The sequence below is a fragment of the Tamandua tetradactyla genome, unplaced genomic scaffold (genome assembly GCF_023851605.1).
Source record: "Tamandua tetradactyla isolate mTamTet1 unplaced genomic scaffold, mTamTet1.pri scaffold_65a, whole genome shotgun sequence".
Classification (NCBI taxonomy): Eukaryota; Metazoa; Chordata; class Mammalia; order Pilosa; family Myrmecophagidae; genus Tamandua; species Tamandua tetradactyla.
The window spans coordinates 46349-58169 of NW_027518402.1; the positions used below are offsets into that span (position 1 = coordinate 46349).

The window sequence follows — 11821 nt, forward strand, 5'->3', positions numbered from 1 at the left end:
CCCCTCTCTGCCAGTGCACACTGTTGCTCTACTGCCCTCTCAACCTCGCGGTCCCTGGGGTGCGTGTGGCATCATCCGGTGGACATCTGGGCCAGATCTCAGCAGGTATGTTCCCAATGTCCCGCCTTCACCTCTTCCACACCCCTTATCAGCCCCATTACCTGCCCGGATCATGGTCCAGACAAGGAGCTGCAGAGCCTCGCTATGGCCTCTGGAGCCGGATGACTAGGAGGGGGTGGCAGCAATATCCGGACATGACGTGGTCAACAGAGACCAGTTAATCCTTACATGCAGGGGCGACAGCAGCAACGGGGTATCCTTAGCCGGCTTACAGAATTGATTAGGAATATTATGCCAGGATGGCTGCAGAGATACTTCAATAGGAATGAAGATGTACACAGGTGCTCAGTAGACACAGGGGAAGTACCACGTGGACAGGAAAATAGAGAAGATGAACATCTCATGCTGGCCTCTGAACGGAGCTCCAATACTCATGATGCGAGGATCACTCCTGTACCAAAAGTCGATAATACAGAAGAACCCTCAACAACTAGCGCTGCTTCAAATTATGCAAATATGTCAAGTCCTTCTCTTCATCAACACCATCTGAGATTCTCCATGTTGGAATCCCCTGCCTTACACCACCAGCTTTTCACATCATTGACACTGCCAATTGGCAGTTCTGGATTTTCCCTTGTAAAGGAACTTAAAGACTACCTCTCAGCATGATGATAATAGCTCAACTAACAGTGGTTTTTTTTCAAGAGCTTCTGATAAAGATATAGCTGTTCCAAAGAATACTTCAGTACCACATCTGTGGTCCACAGAGGCTGAGCCCTCTCATGCACTCCCACAGCACACTGCTACCAGCTCAAAGAAACCAGCATTCAACTTGGCTGCCTTTGGAACACTTTCCTCTTCACTTGGGAAATCTTCAATCCTTAAAAAATATCAGCTTGGAGATTCTCCTTTTTACCCTGGAAAAACAACATACAGTGGGGCAGCAGCTGCTGCAGGATGGTCTAAACTATGAAGTACACCTTATCAGGCACCAGTTAGAAGACAGATGAAAGCTAAGCAACTCAATGCACAATCTCCTGGTGTGCTAGTTTAGCAGCTCAGCGAGTGTTATAATCCTTAGAGAAGATGTCCAGCCCTATACAGAATGCAAAAAAAATCTCCTTTAGTTGTTTCTTCTCCTGTGAATTCTCTTGATAGAAGTGGTATTTATTCCACAGATGTTCATGCCAAAAGGGTTAAGGTAAACTCTCTGTATCCCCCTGTTCAGAAACTCTTGATCCCAAAGCCAGTTTCCATAGCAACAAATCACGCTGTTCATTTTAAACCATCTCTAACCCCATCTCATGAATTGAGAAAGACTAATCAAAGAATAGTTCACAAGTACTATACTCAATATGAAAAAAGTTAGATACCAGGACAAAATAGAGAACAAGAAAGTGGATTTCCAGATCCAAATTTCAGTCTGCCTTCAGGCAATGGGTTATCTTCTGGAATAGGGAATGAAGGCTGCAAAATAAGAGGAGAGAGAATACACTTCACTGCATCTAAATTGCCAGTGGAGCAGGACATGGAAGTACCAGTATTACCAAAAATCCCTCCATCAATCACCAGTTCTTCACTGACTTCCTGCAGTTTTAGTTCCTCTGTGATCACACCTTTCTCCCCATCAACCATCAGTCATTCACAATCATTAAACAATAAGGTACAAATGACTCCTCCAAGTAGCAGTGACAGTCCTGTGTTTACATTTTCATCTCCAATTATAAAATGAACTGAGACACAGGTACAATCTCCATCATCTGCTGGATTTCCATTTAATGTACCTACTGAAAATACAGAACTTTCTGACACCATTTGTTCTTCAGACCCAATGATAAGTACTTCAGCTCAAGATATCACTGCTGCGAATAGTCCAAGCTGTAAGAAGAAATCAGATGAAGATCCTGAGAGCACTTTTTGACATGAAAAATCTCTGAAATAAGGAAGTGTCCTAGATGTTCTGAAAATCCATGGTTTCATATCACTAAAGGCAGATTCTTTTGCTGCTCAGCATATTATGACAAGCCAAGTAGTTTATACAAAATCAGCAATAAGTAGCTTTACTTCTAGTGTAATTGGCCTTGGGGGAAGTTTAAAAGCTCAATCATCATGGCAGTGTGATACACGTGTACTCCAGGACAACGTTAGAGATGAGATGTGCATGGCCTGTCAGGCTGCAAAGTTGCCACCAAGAAGCACTGCTAAGCAGACTGGAATTGGCACACAAATATAAATGACAAACCAACTGTCTCTACATCAGGGAAAGGCTTTGGACACAAATTTAAGCCAAATGTAGGAACTTGGGATTGTGATACCAGCTTTGGCATGGACGTTGTTAACCCTGATCCTGCTGCTGTTGTTACTGTAGTGACATCTGAGAACAAGAGCAGCTTCAACTTTGGAACCATAGGAATTAAAAGTGCCAAGCAAACTTGGAAATTTAGAGCAAATCAAAGATGAGAAATCTTCAAAGTCAACATTTAATTTCAACATGATGAAACCATCTGAGACAGAATTACAACAGTCAACAAAGGCTGTTTTTGCTTATGGAGTTCAAACCAATACTATGGCTGATCGAAGAAAAGCAAAGCCAGCTTTTAATTTCTTAAACAACAGTTCCTCTAGTTCATGTACACCAGCCACTTCAGCTGGTTGTGGCATTTTGGTAGAACCATCACTTCATCCAATCCACCTGTGGCCACCTTTGTGTTTGGACAGGTCAGCAATCCTGTGAACAGCTCTGCCTTCAAGAACTCTGCTGAATCCAGCACATGTTAGTCTTTGCTATTTTCTCAAGATAGTTAACCAGCAATCACATCTAGCATTGGCAGAGCTGTCACTCTACATGTCTTTGATCTGGGAGCCAGTAGTATTTATACTTCAATCTCCAGTTTCAACTTTGGAGCTACAACCACATCTAGCTCTGCAGGATCCTTTGTATTTGGTACTGGACCTTCAACACTATCTGAAAGTCCAGAATTTGGTGCTAAAATGACTCCAACATTTGGGTAAAGTAAAAGTGCCAACCAGCCTAATCCCCCAGGCTTTAGAACTGTATCATCTTCAATAATATTATTTTCAACTGGTTCTCAGCCTGAACCACCACCTACTTTTGGTACAGTACCAAGCAATAACCAGCCTCTCGTGTTTGCATAACAGCCTAGTTGGTCTGCATTTGGCTCTGGAAAACCTTTTTTTTTTTTACATGGGCAGGCACCGGGAATCAAACCCGGGTCCTCTGGCATGGCAGGCAAGCATTCTTGCCTGCTGAGCCACTGTGGCCTGCCCTCTGGAACAACTCTTAATTCCAGTTTTGTTTTCCAACTTAGCAGCAGCACAACAAATTTCAACTTAGCAAACAATAATCCATCAGGTGTGTTCACATTTGGTACAAGTCCTGCCACACATGTAGTTCCAGCCCAGCCTCAGTGTCAGGAGGATCTCAATTTAACCAGTGTCCAGCAACATTTACAGTGGGATCAAATGGGAAATATATCTTTTCTTATTCAGGAACTTCAGTTTCTGTTCACAGGATGAACTGCTGTTAGATGCAGGAAATAAAGTCATAATGGCTTATACCCAGTAGTTTTATTAACAAGAGCTGGTGCTCTGCATTCAGATAAGGGATTGTACTATGTGCTGAATTTATCTGAAGTCAGAATGCCTAAGGAAAACTTTAACTTTGGGATTTTCCTCTTTGCTCTTTCTTTATAGAAAATCCCCAACCCCAACCCACCCCTTTAAATAATAGCTGGACTGATGACTGATTCTTCATAAAAATAATACATGATGCAGCAAATTATTCACTGATTTTACCTGGTCTGGGTGTACTCAGGAATAGAGCCTAAACCTGAATATTCTACTTTGTATAGAACCTCTTTGTCTGCACCTTAGCATGCATTGATAATGCATTTATGGAATTCTTTGAAGTTGTTGGTTATATTTGAGGAGTTTTCTATATATTAGAGGGTGTTGAAATTATTTCTATGGTAAGTTTGTGTTGGTGTATGTGTGAAGTGAGTGAGTTGGGTGCATTGTGCACTAAAATATTCTGAAAGAAGAAGCCTGATTAACACTAGACCATGCACAGGACTTGTTACATCTATCTAGTTCTCAGTTTAATAATTATATGTTATTTCTATATTTTCCTTCTTTTGATTATCACCTGTCTTGCCTTTTTCATTGTTCTGTTATAAAATGTGTAAATATTATTTGTTTCTATACTTTTTTGGCATAAAATAAATTGAGAACTTGAAATTTTAGTTTTGTGCAGAAATTTTTTGTTGTTGTTTATTTGGTCTTGTCTAGATCTTACTATGTAAATCTCATTATTCAAAGTTGCCTTAATCTATTTGGAAGTTTTCTTAAAAATTGATGATTGTTATGTGAATTTATTGACTTTTATGATCCAGGTTTTTTGGATCAAAATCAGTACTGTACAAAACATTAATCATATATTTTTATATTTACTGAAATGGAAATGACTTTTTAAAATGTTTTTATTGTCTAATCTTCATACACATACAGTCCATACTTGGTGTGCAATCAACAGCTCATCATATTGTCATATATTTGTGTATTCATCACCACAATCACTTTTTGAATATTTGCACCACTCCAGAAAAAGTAATAAAAAGAAAAGAGAAAAAACTCATAAATACCATACTCTTTAGCCCTCTTTCTCATTGACAGCAGGTATTTTAGTCTACAGGGTATATATTACTTCTTACCCCCTTATCATTTACTTTTATCCATATTTTTTTACTCATCTGTCTATATCCTGGATAAAAGGACCACCACACAGAAGATTTTCACCGTAACACAGTCACATTGTAAATGGTATTGTAAAAGCTTTATCATTATGCAATTGTCTTCAAGAAGCATGGCTACTGGAACACAGTTCAGCAATTTCAGGTACTTTGCTCCACCCACACCAATGCATGATAAGCTAAAAAAGGGATATCTATATAATGCATAAGAATAACATCCAGGATAATCTCTTGACTCTGTTTGAAATCTCTCAGCCACTGAAGTGTTATTTTGTCTCATTTCTCTTATTCCTTTTGTTCAAAAAGGCTTTCTCAATCCCATGATGCTGGGTCAGAATCACTAGAGTTCTGTCCCACATTGCCAGGGAGATGTACACATGTGCGAGTCGTGACCCACATTATTTTGGATAATAAGGAAATTTAATATTAAAGTGATGACTATTACAGTATAAGTAACATATTAAACCATGATATAAATGCAATCAATAAAAAATTATGAAATAAAAAATGTATTGCTAAAAAACAGTAAATATCATATGAAAGTCTTCAGTGAATCATAATCTTTTTTCTGGTTGAAATTCTTCCCTTTGATGTTGATGGCTGCTAACTGTTCAGGGTGTTGATTGCTGAAGTTTCTGGTGACTGTGGCAATTTCTTAAACTAAGGTTTCAGTGAAGTTTTTCACGTTGACTTTTACTTTCCTGAAAGATTCCTCTGTAGCACTCAGTGCTGTTTTATGTACATTTTATCCACAGTAGTACTTCCTTCAAAATTGAGTCAATCTTCTCATCACTTGCTGATGCTTTATCAGCTAATTTTCTACACCTTATGCTGTGCCATATTCTACACCCTATGCTGTCATTTCAACAATGTTCACAGCATCTTCACCAGGAATAGATTCCATTCCTAGAAACCACTTTATTTTGTCCTCTATAAGAGGCAACTCAGTTGATATACCCCCTCCATCCATTACAAACCCTAAGTGCTACCACCATAAAAACCAGTGTGCAAATGTCCAACCATGTCCCTGTTTTCAGTGTTTCCACGTATATCCCTAACAATGGCATTGCAGAGGAGAAGCCTACATACCTTATCCAAGTGAAGGCAGGGAGCAGCGTGGGGTAGGGGGGTGAGTAGAGGGCATGAGGTGGAGGTTTGATGACATCACTTTGCCCTGAGGCATATTGAGTGAGATGAGAAAAGGGCAGGCTGTGAGCCTGTGTTATATCCCCAGGTGCTGCTGTGGCACACCCAGCCTGGCTGGCATTGGGAAAAGTTCCCTGTGAGTTCTAGAGAAGGGAGAACAAGGAGGCCATCTCAACTTTTCAATAAGTGATGGTGCCTGGGCTTGGTGTGGGATGGAGAGAGGTCCTCTGGGTTCTGTCTGGGAGACCAAGGAGATACTGTTAGTTGGGGGTAGATTGTAAGTGAGTGAGGCCTCATGGAAGACTTCAAGGTCTGAAGCTTCTAGCTGCAGAGGCAGAGCAGCTTCTGTCTTGGGCTGGTGGGTGTTCAGTTAAGCTTCCATGTTTGGAGGGTGCTCACACAGCCCTATGAACATGCTTTAAGAAGATACTGAGGGCACTGATGCCCACAGAGGAGACTGTCCCCTAGAAGTATTCTCATTGCCATGGCAAAGCCTTGAGAGGACCACAACAGAGAGGCTCTGGCCAACTGGAATCTTCTGGTCAATCCCATCACCACCATGAAACTTCAGATACTACAGGATATGGGGAATTGTCTCTTGTTGTGAGGCCTTAGTAGCTGTGACAGCTGGAGGCAAGCACTATCACAGACTTTAGGACCTCCACCCAAGGTGGCCACTCCTAGAGGCAGGTCCTGTCACAGTGGTGAGGGCTTTCCCTTGGGTGGCTGTGCCTGGGAACTCCTCAGACTCAGGGCTGAGGAACTGGCCTTGCAGGCAGGAGGGAGCACATCCACTAGAGTAGGGCAGGGTCTCCATGGACAGCAGCTCCAGAACACATGGGCATGGAAGAGCTGATTTCCCTGTTCATTGCAGGGTTTCCTACCCGATCTCTACATCTAGGCTTTGTGTTTACAGCTTGGGCTGTTTCATCTTCTTTTAAAGTGAATTGAATTTGCCTCCCCCTTTTCACTCTACCTCCATATCTAAACAATGCACTGACTTCTAGAAACTAAAAAATCTTCTAGAAGTTATTCTTCCAGTCAGACAAGGCCGGTGCCTATTATATGTGCTGGAGAGGGAGGTGCCACCTGCATTTGAAAACCTACCCACCTACCTGCTCCTTCCTGTTCTATGTCCCAAGAACCAATCCATATGGGGACACTGTGTGGTGCCCTTACATCAAATGCCAGGTAAACTTGGCTGATCAGTAGCCCCAGGGGCACCCATGTACCAAGTGGTAAATATATCCCAGGTGGACACATATTCCTCGTGAATATTCATGTCCCCAGTGGGCACACATGTCCCAAGTGTACATTCATGTCCCAGGTGTGCATTCATTTCCTAGATGAGTAGACACATCTGAGGCACACACACAATTCCCAAAAGTGCACAAATGTCCTTGGTTTACACTCATGTTCCAGGGGCAACACATGCCCCAAGAGGATGCTCATGTCTAGGAAAACATTCATGTTCCAGATGGGCATATATGTCCCAGCTATGCACACATTCCCAAGTCCACACTCATGTCCCAGGTGGGCTTTTATGTCCCAGGTGAGCATTCATTTCCCATGTAGGCACATACTTGTCCCAGGTGGGCACATATGTCTCAAGTGGTATATATCTCCCAGATGGACACCCCCCCAGAATACATGCATGTCTCAGGTGGGCATGCACATCTAAGTTGTGCATGTATGTCCTTGGCTTTCACATTGTGCTAAATGATGCATGTCTCTATGAGGCATATATGCACTTAAAACCCACTCTTGGCTTCCCTGCAATCAGGTTAACACCTGTCTTTCTCTGCAAGGGGTCTCCTCTGGGTGTCCAGATCCAGGCAGCCACATTTGTCCACCCCCACTTAAAGCACCAGTTGGGACACCTGCCACTACTGCTCTGCCACCAATTACAGGCAAGCTTCTCCCCACCAAGAAGGACCTCAGTCTGTAACATGCTGGGGGTGAATCTGAGCCCTCCATGGCCACTTAAGACATGTCACCTCTCAACAGTGTCACCGAGACCTGCAGGAGCATGAATGTGTGCATGACTCCTGCTACACATATCCAAAATAGCTTAACAAGAATAATTACTTCTATGAATTTGACACCATCATTATCTGTTAATGACCTTGCACAGGTACCTGTTAGGACTGGAACTTAATAATCACATTTGACACAACATAGAAATCTCAGCACTTTAGTTTTCCACTTAGAGATGATGTTACTATTAGAAATGTTCAAGGTTACATGGTAAATGCCATTAAATTTCAGCATCTTCCATGAGTTCTGGTAAATAACATCACTTAATTTTGGTTTTCCCCAATTTCTCTGTAGAGCTGTGCTGATGGCATATTTAAGCTTTCCATGAGTGCATTTCAGAATCTGGTCCTCCCAGGTTTTGTTCAAAATAAATAATTAATATTTCCTAGTGTTGGCAGTAATGGTGTTATGCCATGAAGCGCCATATATCTGGTCTGATTTAGAAACTATTCTTCAGACAAGCTCAAAATATTCTCCCCACCTCCTTTATATATTACCTATTGTGCAGCAGTCCACTTTTTCTAACAAAGCAGTTTCAAAAATAACTCAATCAATTCATATTTCTGGGTTTGCAGTTGTAGGTGGAGAGGCAGAAAGAGCACATTTCATATCTGTGCCAAAATAACCATTTGAGCAGATCAGATTGAGAATCCTGGTCATTTTTGTATGTTCATTATATGTCAATATTTACACTTACTTTCAGGGCATACAGTGCTCTGGAGAATATTGGCAGCTCCTTCTAGGTGACCATGCCCCCCATCAGCATATGTGGCCAGGTGGAGATGTGAGACATGAGATGACTCTGCACATGGACCTCCACCAAGTCCCCTGAGAAAGAGAAGTCACAGCTTCTGGGGTGTCTGATCCAATCCAGCTCTTGAACCACTGCCTGTCAATCCTCCAGGCTGTCTGTTGATGTAGACCTCATCTTCCCCCTCCAGTGTGGTTCACCTGCTCATCCTGCTGGGCTGCCAGGCTCAGCCTGCATTCCCTCTTGAGGGTTGGTGGCAGCTGACCCATCTTTGTCTCTCAGGATTTTCAGAACTCCAGTGCATCAGAGCCACCTGCTTGAGGACACCTCAGTCCACCAGTGCCTATTCCTGCTCTTTACAGAGGTGAACCCATGCTCTGACAGCACAGCACTGCCAGCAACCCTCTCACTCTAACAGTCTACTATTGGAGCTTTTCTGGGAATCTCTTGCCTTGGTTTACCTGACAGCCCTCATAATCACTCAGTGAGCCTAGAGTTGGACTGCTTAGATCTCTGTCATCCTCATGACTGGACACCACTCAGCACTTCCCCATGTTTGAACTTCCCTCTTAATTTTCCCTTGGCCTACACATATTGTCAGATGCTCTGTCGATTGTAGGGTGGGCACTGACTCATGCTGGTTTCTCCTTCCTGTGGCATACCCTACCATGTGTGACACAACCTGCAGCAGGTGTTGAGGAAGCTCAGAGGGTAGGGGTCACCCCCACCCATCAAGATCTCCAGCAGAAAACCCACCTGCTCCTCCTACATTTTGAACATATTCTGGCATTGAGAAGCTGGCTGCCTGATATAGAGGTAGAAATTCTTTCTCACTTCTGAAATCCTCTGTCCTGATGATTGTACAAGCTTCTCAAATTGCTGAGGGCAAGATCCCTTGTTGAGATGTAATCAACTGTTTATAGATCCATATCCATCTACAAAATACCCTCACAAATGTAATCGGACAAGTGCATGCTTGACCAAACAACTGGACAGCATAACCTAGCCAAGTTGACACAAGAGCATAACCATCATATGTGGTTATTATATGTTCAACTTTCCGAGGAAACAATAAACTGTTTTATACATTGTTTTCATCATTTTGCATTCCCTCCAACCATGTATGTGTTCCATTTTCTCCAAACTCCCATCAGCACTTGTTATTTTTAGTTTTCCTTTTGACAACAGCCACACTAGTGCATGTGAAGTCCTAGCTCACTGTTTTGCTTTGAATTTCATTATTAATTAATGATGCTGAGCATCTTTTCATGTATTTATTAACCATTTATATAACTTTAGGATAATAGCTGCTGAAGAACTTTGACTGATTTTTAATCCAGTTGTCATTTTTTTCTTCAGTTGAGATATATTTTTAAGTATTTTTGATGTGAAAACCTTATCAGATATTGTTTCCAACTATTTTCTCCCAGTGCACTGCCCTTTCACTTTCTTGATAATATTTTTGATATGCATAGGGATTTAATTTTGATAAAGTAAATTTTATCTTTTTTTACATTTTCTTACTCATGTTTTCTGCATTATAGCCGTGGTCATAAAGGTTCAATCCTGTGCTTTTTGCATCAATCTTTTCATATTAGAAAATATAAAATTCTTATAGAGTTCCATCACATCACAGTGGGAAAACACACAGAAGGTGCTTAATGTATGCTATATTGATGAAGGAATACCAAAGGTTGCAACATTAACCAATAAAAATGTTGATAAATGACCTTTATTTAAAAGTTCAAACAGAAAATATAAACAGCATTGCAAGGGGAAAACTTTAATCAATGAATAAACATGTCCCAAAAGGGAGATGGTTCGATTTTGAAGTCTGAGAAGTCCAGTTCTTTCCCCTAATTTTTCAGAGGGATTTTATAAACTCTTGACTTTCTGGAAATGATTGTCTATACTGTCATTAATTATGAGCTAAACCAATATTTCACTTTTATAAGCCACGGAATGGATTCACAATAATAGTTGTTGGCCGCTGGATTTTGAAATATCTCCTTTGAAGACTTTCAGACTACTAAATAGAAGAGTACTTTATTGGTCATGGAGATTCCTTTTTAATGTAATTTTTAAATGTATTCACATACATAGAACCCATGCAAAATATTCAACGAATGTCTTACAGTATCTTCACATTGTTGTACATTCATCACCATGATCAATTTTAGAGCATTTGCATTACTCCAGAAAAAGAAATTAAAAAGATCCATAACACTAACCCCCATCCTATTGACACTTAGTATTACACTTTACACAATTTAAGATTTAAGATTATGTAAAATAGTTAGTATTTTCAGAGATAAATGTTTAGATCAGTGAAAAAGAATAGACATTCAGAAATAGACTCATGCAAACTTGGGGAACTGACTTTTATTGCTGTGCATTTATACAATTATTATCAAAGGGTATGTCTACTTCACTACAGTTCAAAAAATTTATAGTATTTCCTTCTAGCTATTTGAATACACTAGAAACTAAAAATAAATATCCATATGACAAGTCAGTAATCATAATCATTCATTAAATGCTAATGCTGAGTTATGCCACCTGCCTCTCAATTGATAATTCCCTTTTTCTCAGGGATATCTCAGCAGTGACTGCTTTAACTTCTTCATGCTGCCGAGTTGACTTTATGGGCAAGAGGGGTGAAGCTGGTTGATATTCATGGGGACACTGGTAACTCTGGAATTCAGGGATTTGGGGGGCATAGGTATAATCTGGAGGCCTTATAGTCTGAGGAAAATAACGTAGTAAGAAAAACTTTTATAAAACCTTAGATAGAGCCTAGGTTACTTTTAGGGTTTGGAGGAATGCTGTTGGTTGGGGTTTGGTATACTGGGGCAATTTGAAATATCTGTGTGAAGCTTGCTTAAGAGTAATCTCCAGAATTTCCTGTCATCCTCACCATTACATTGAGTCACTTGTGATAAAAAAGATGGCAGTAGGGAATCAATCTGGGACCAGATCAGCTAGTCTGAAGAGCCCTGGCACTCTTTACTCTGTGCAGTCTTCCTTCCTTTTTCATGCTTCTCTGTGAACCCATGTC

General features: G+C 41.0%; 1 pseudogene; it reads left to right on the top strand.

Moving 5' to 3' along the window:
* The first annotated feature begins 204 nt into the window (after positions 1 to 204).
* Positions 205 to 2520, top strand: LOC143673253 (nuclear pore complex protein Nup153-like; annotated as a pseudogene).
* Positions 2521 to 11821: the final 9301 nt, after the last annotated feature.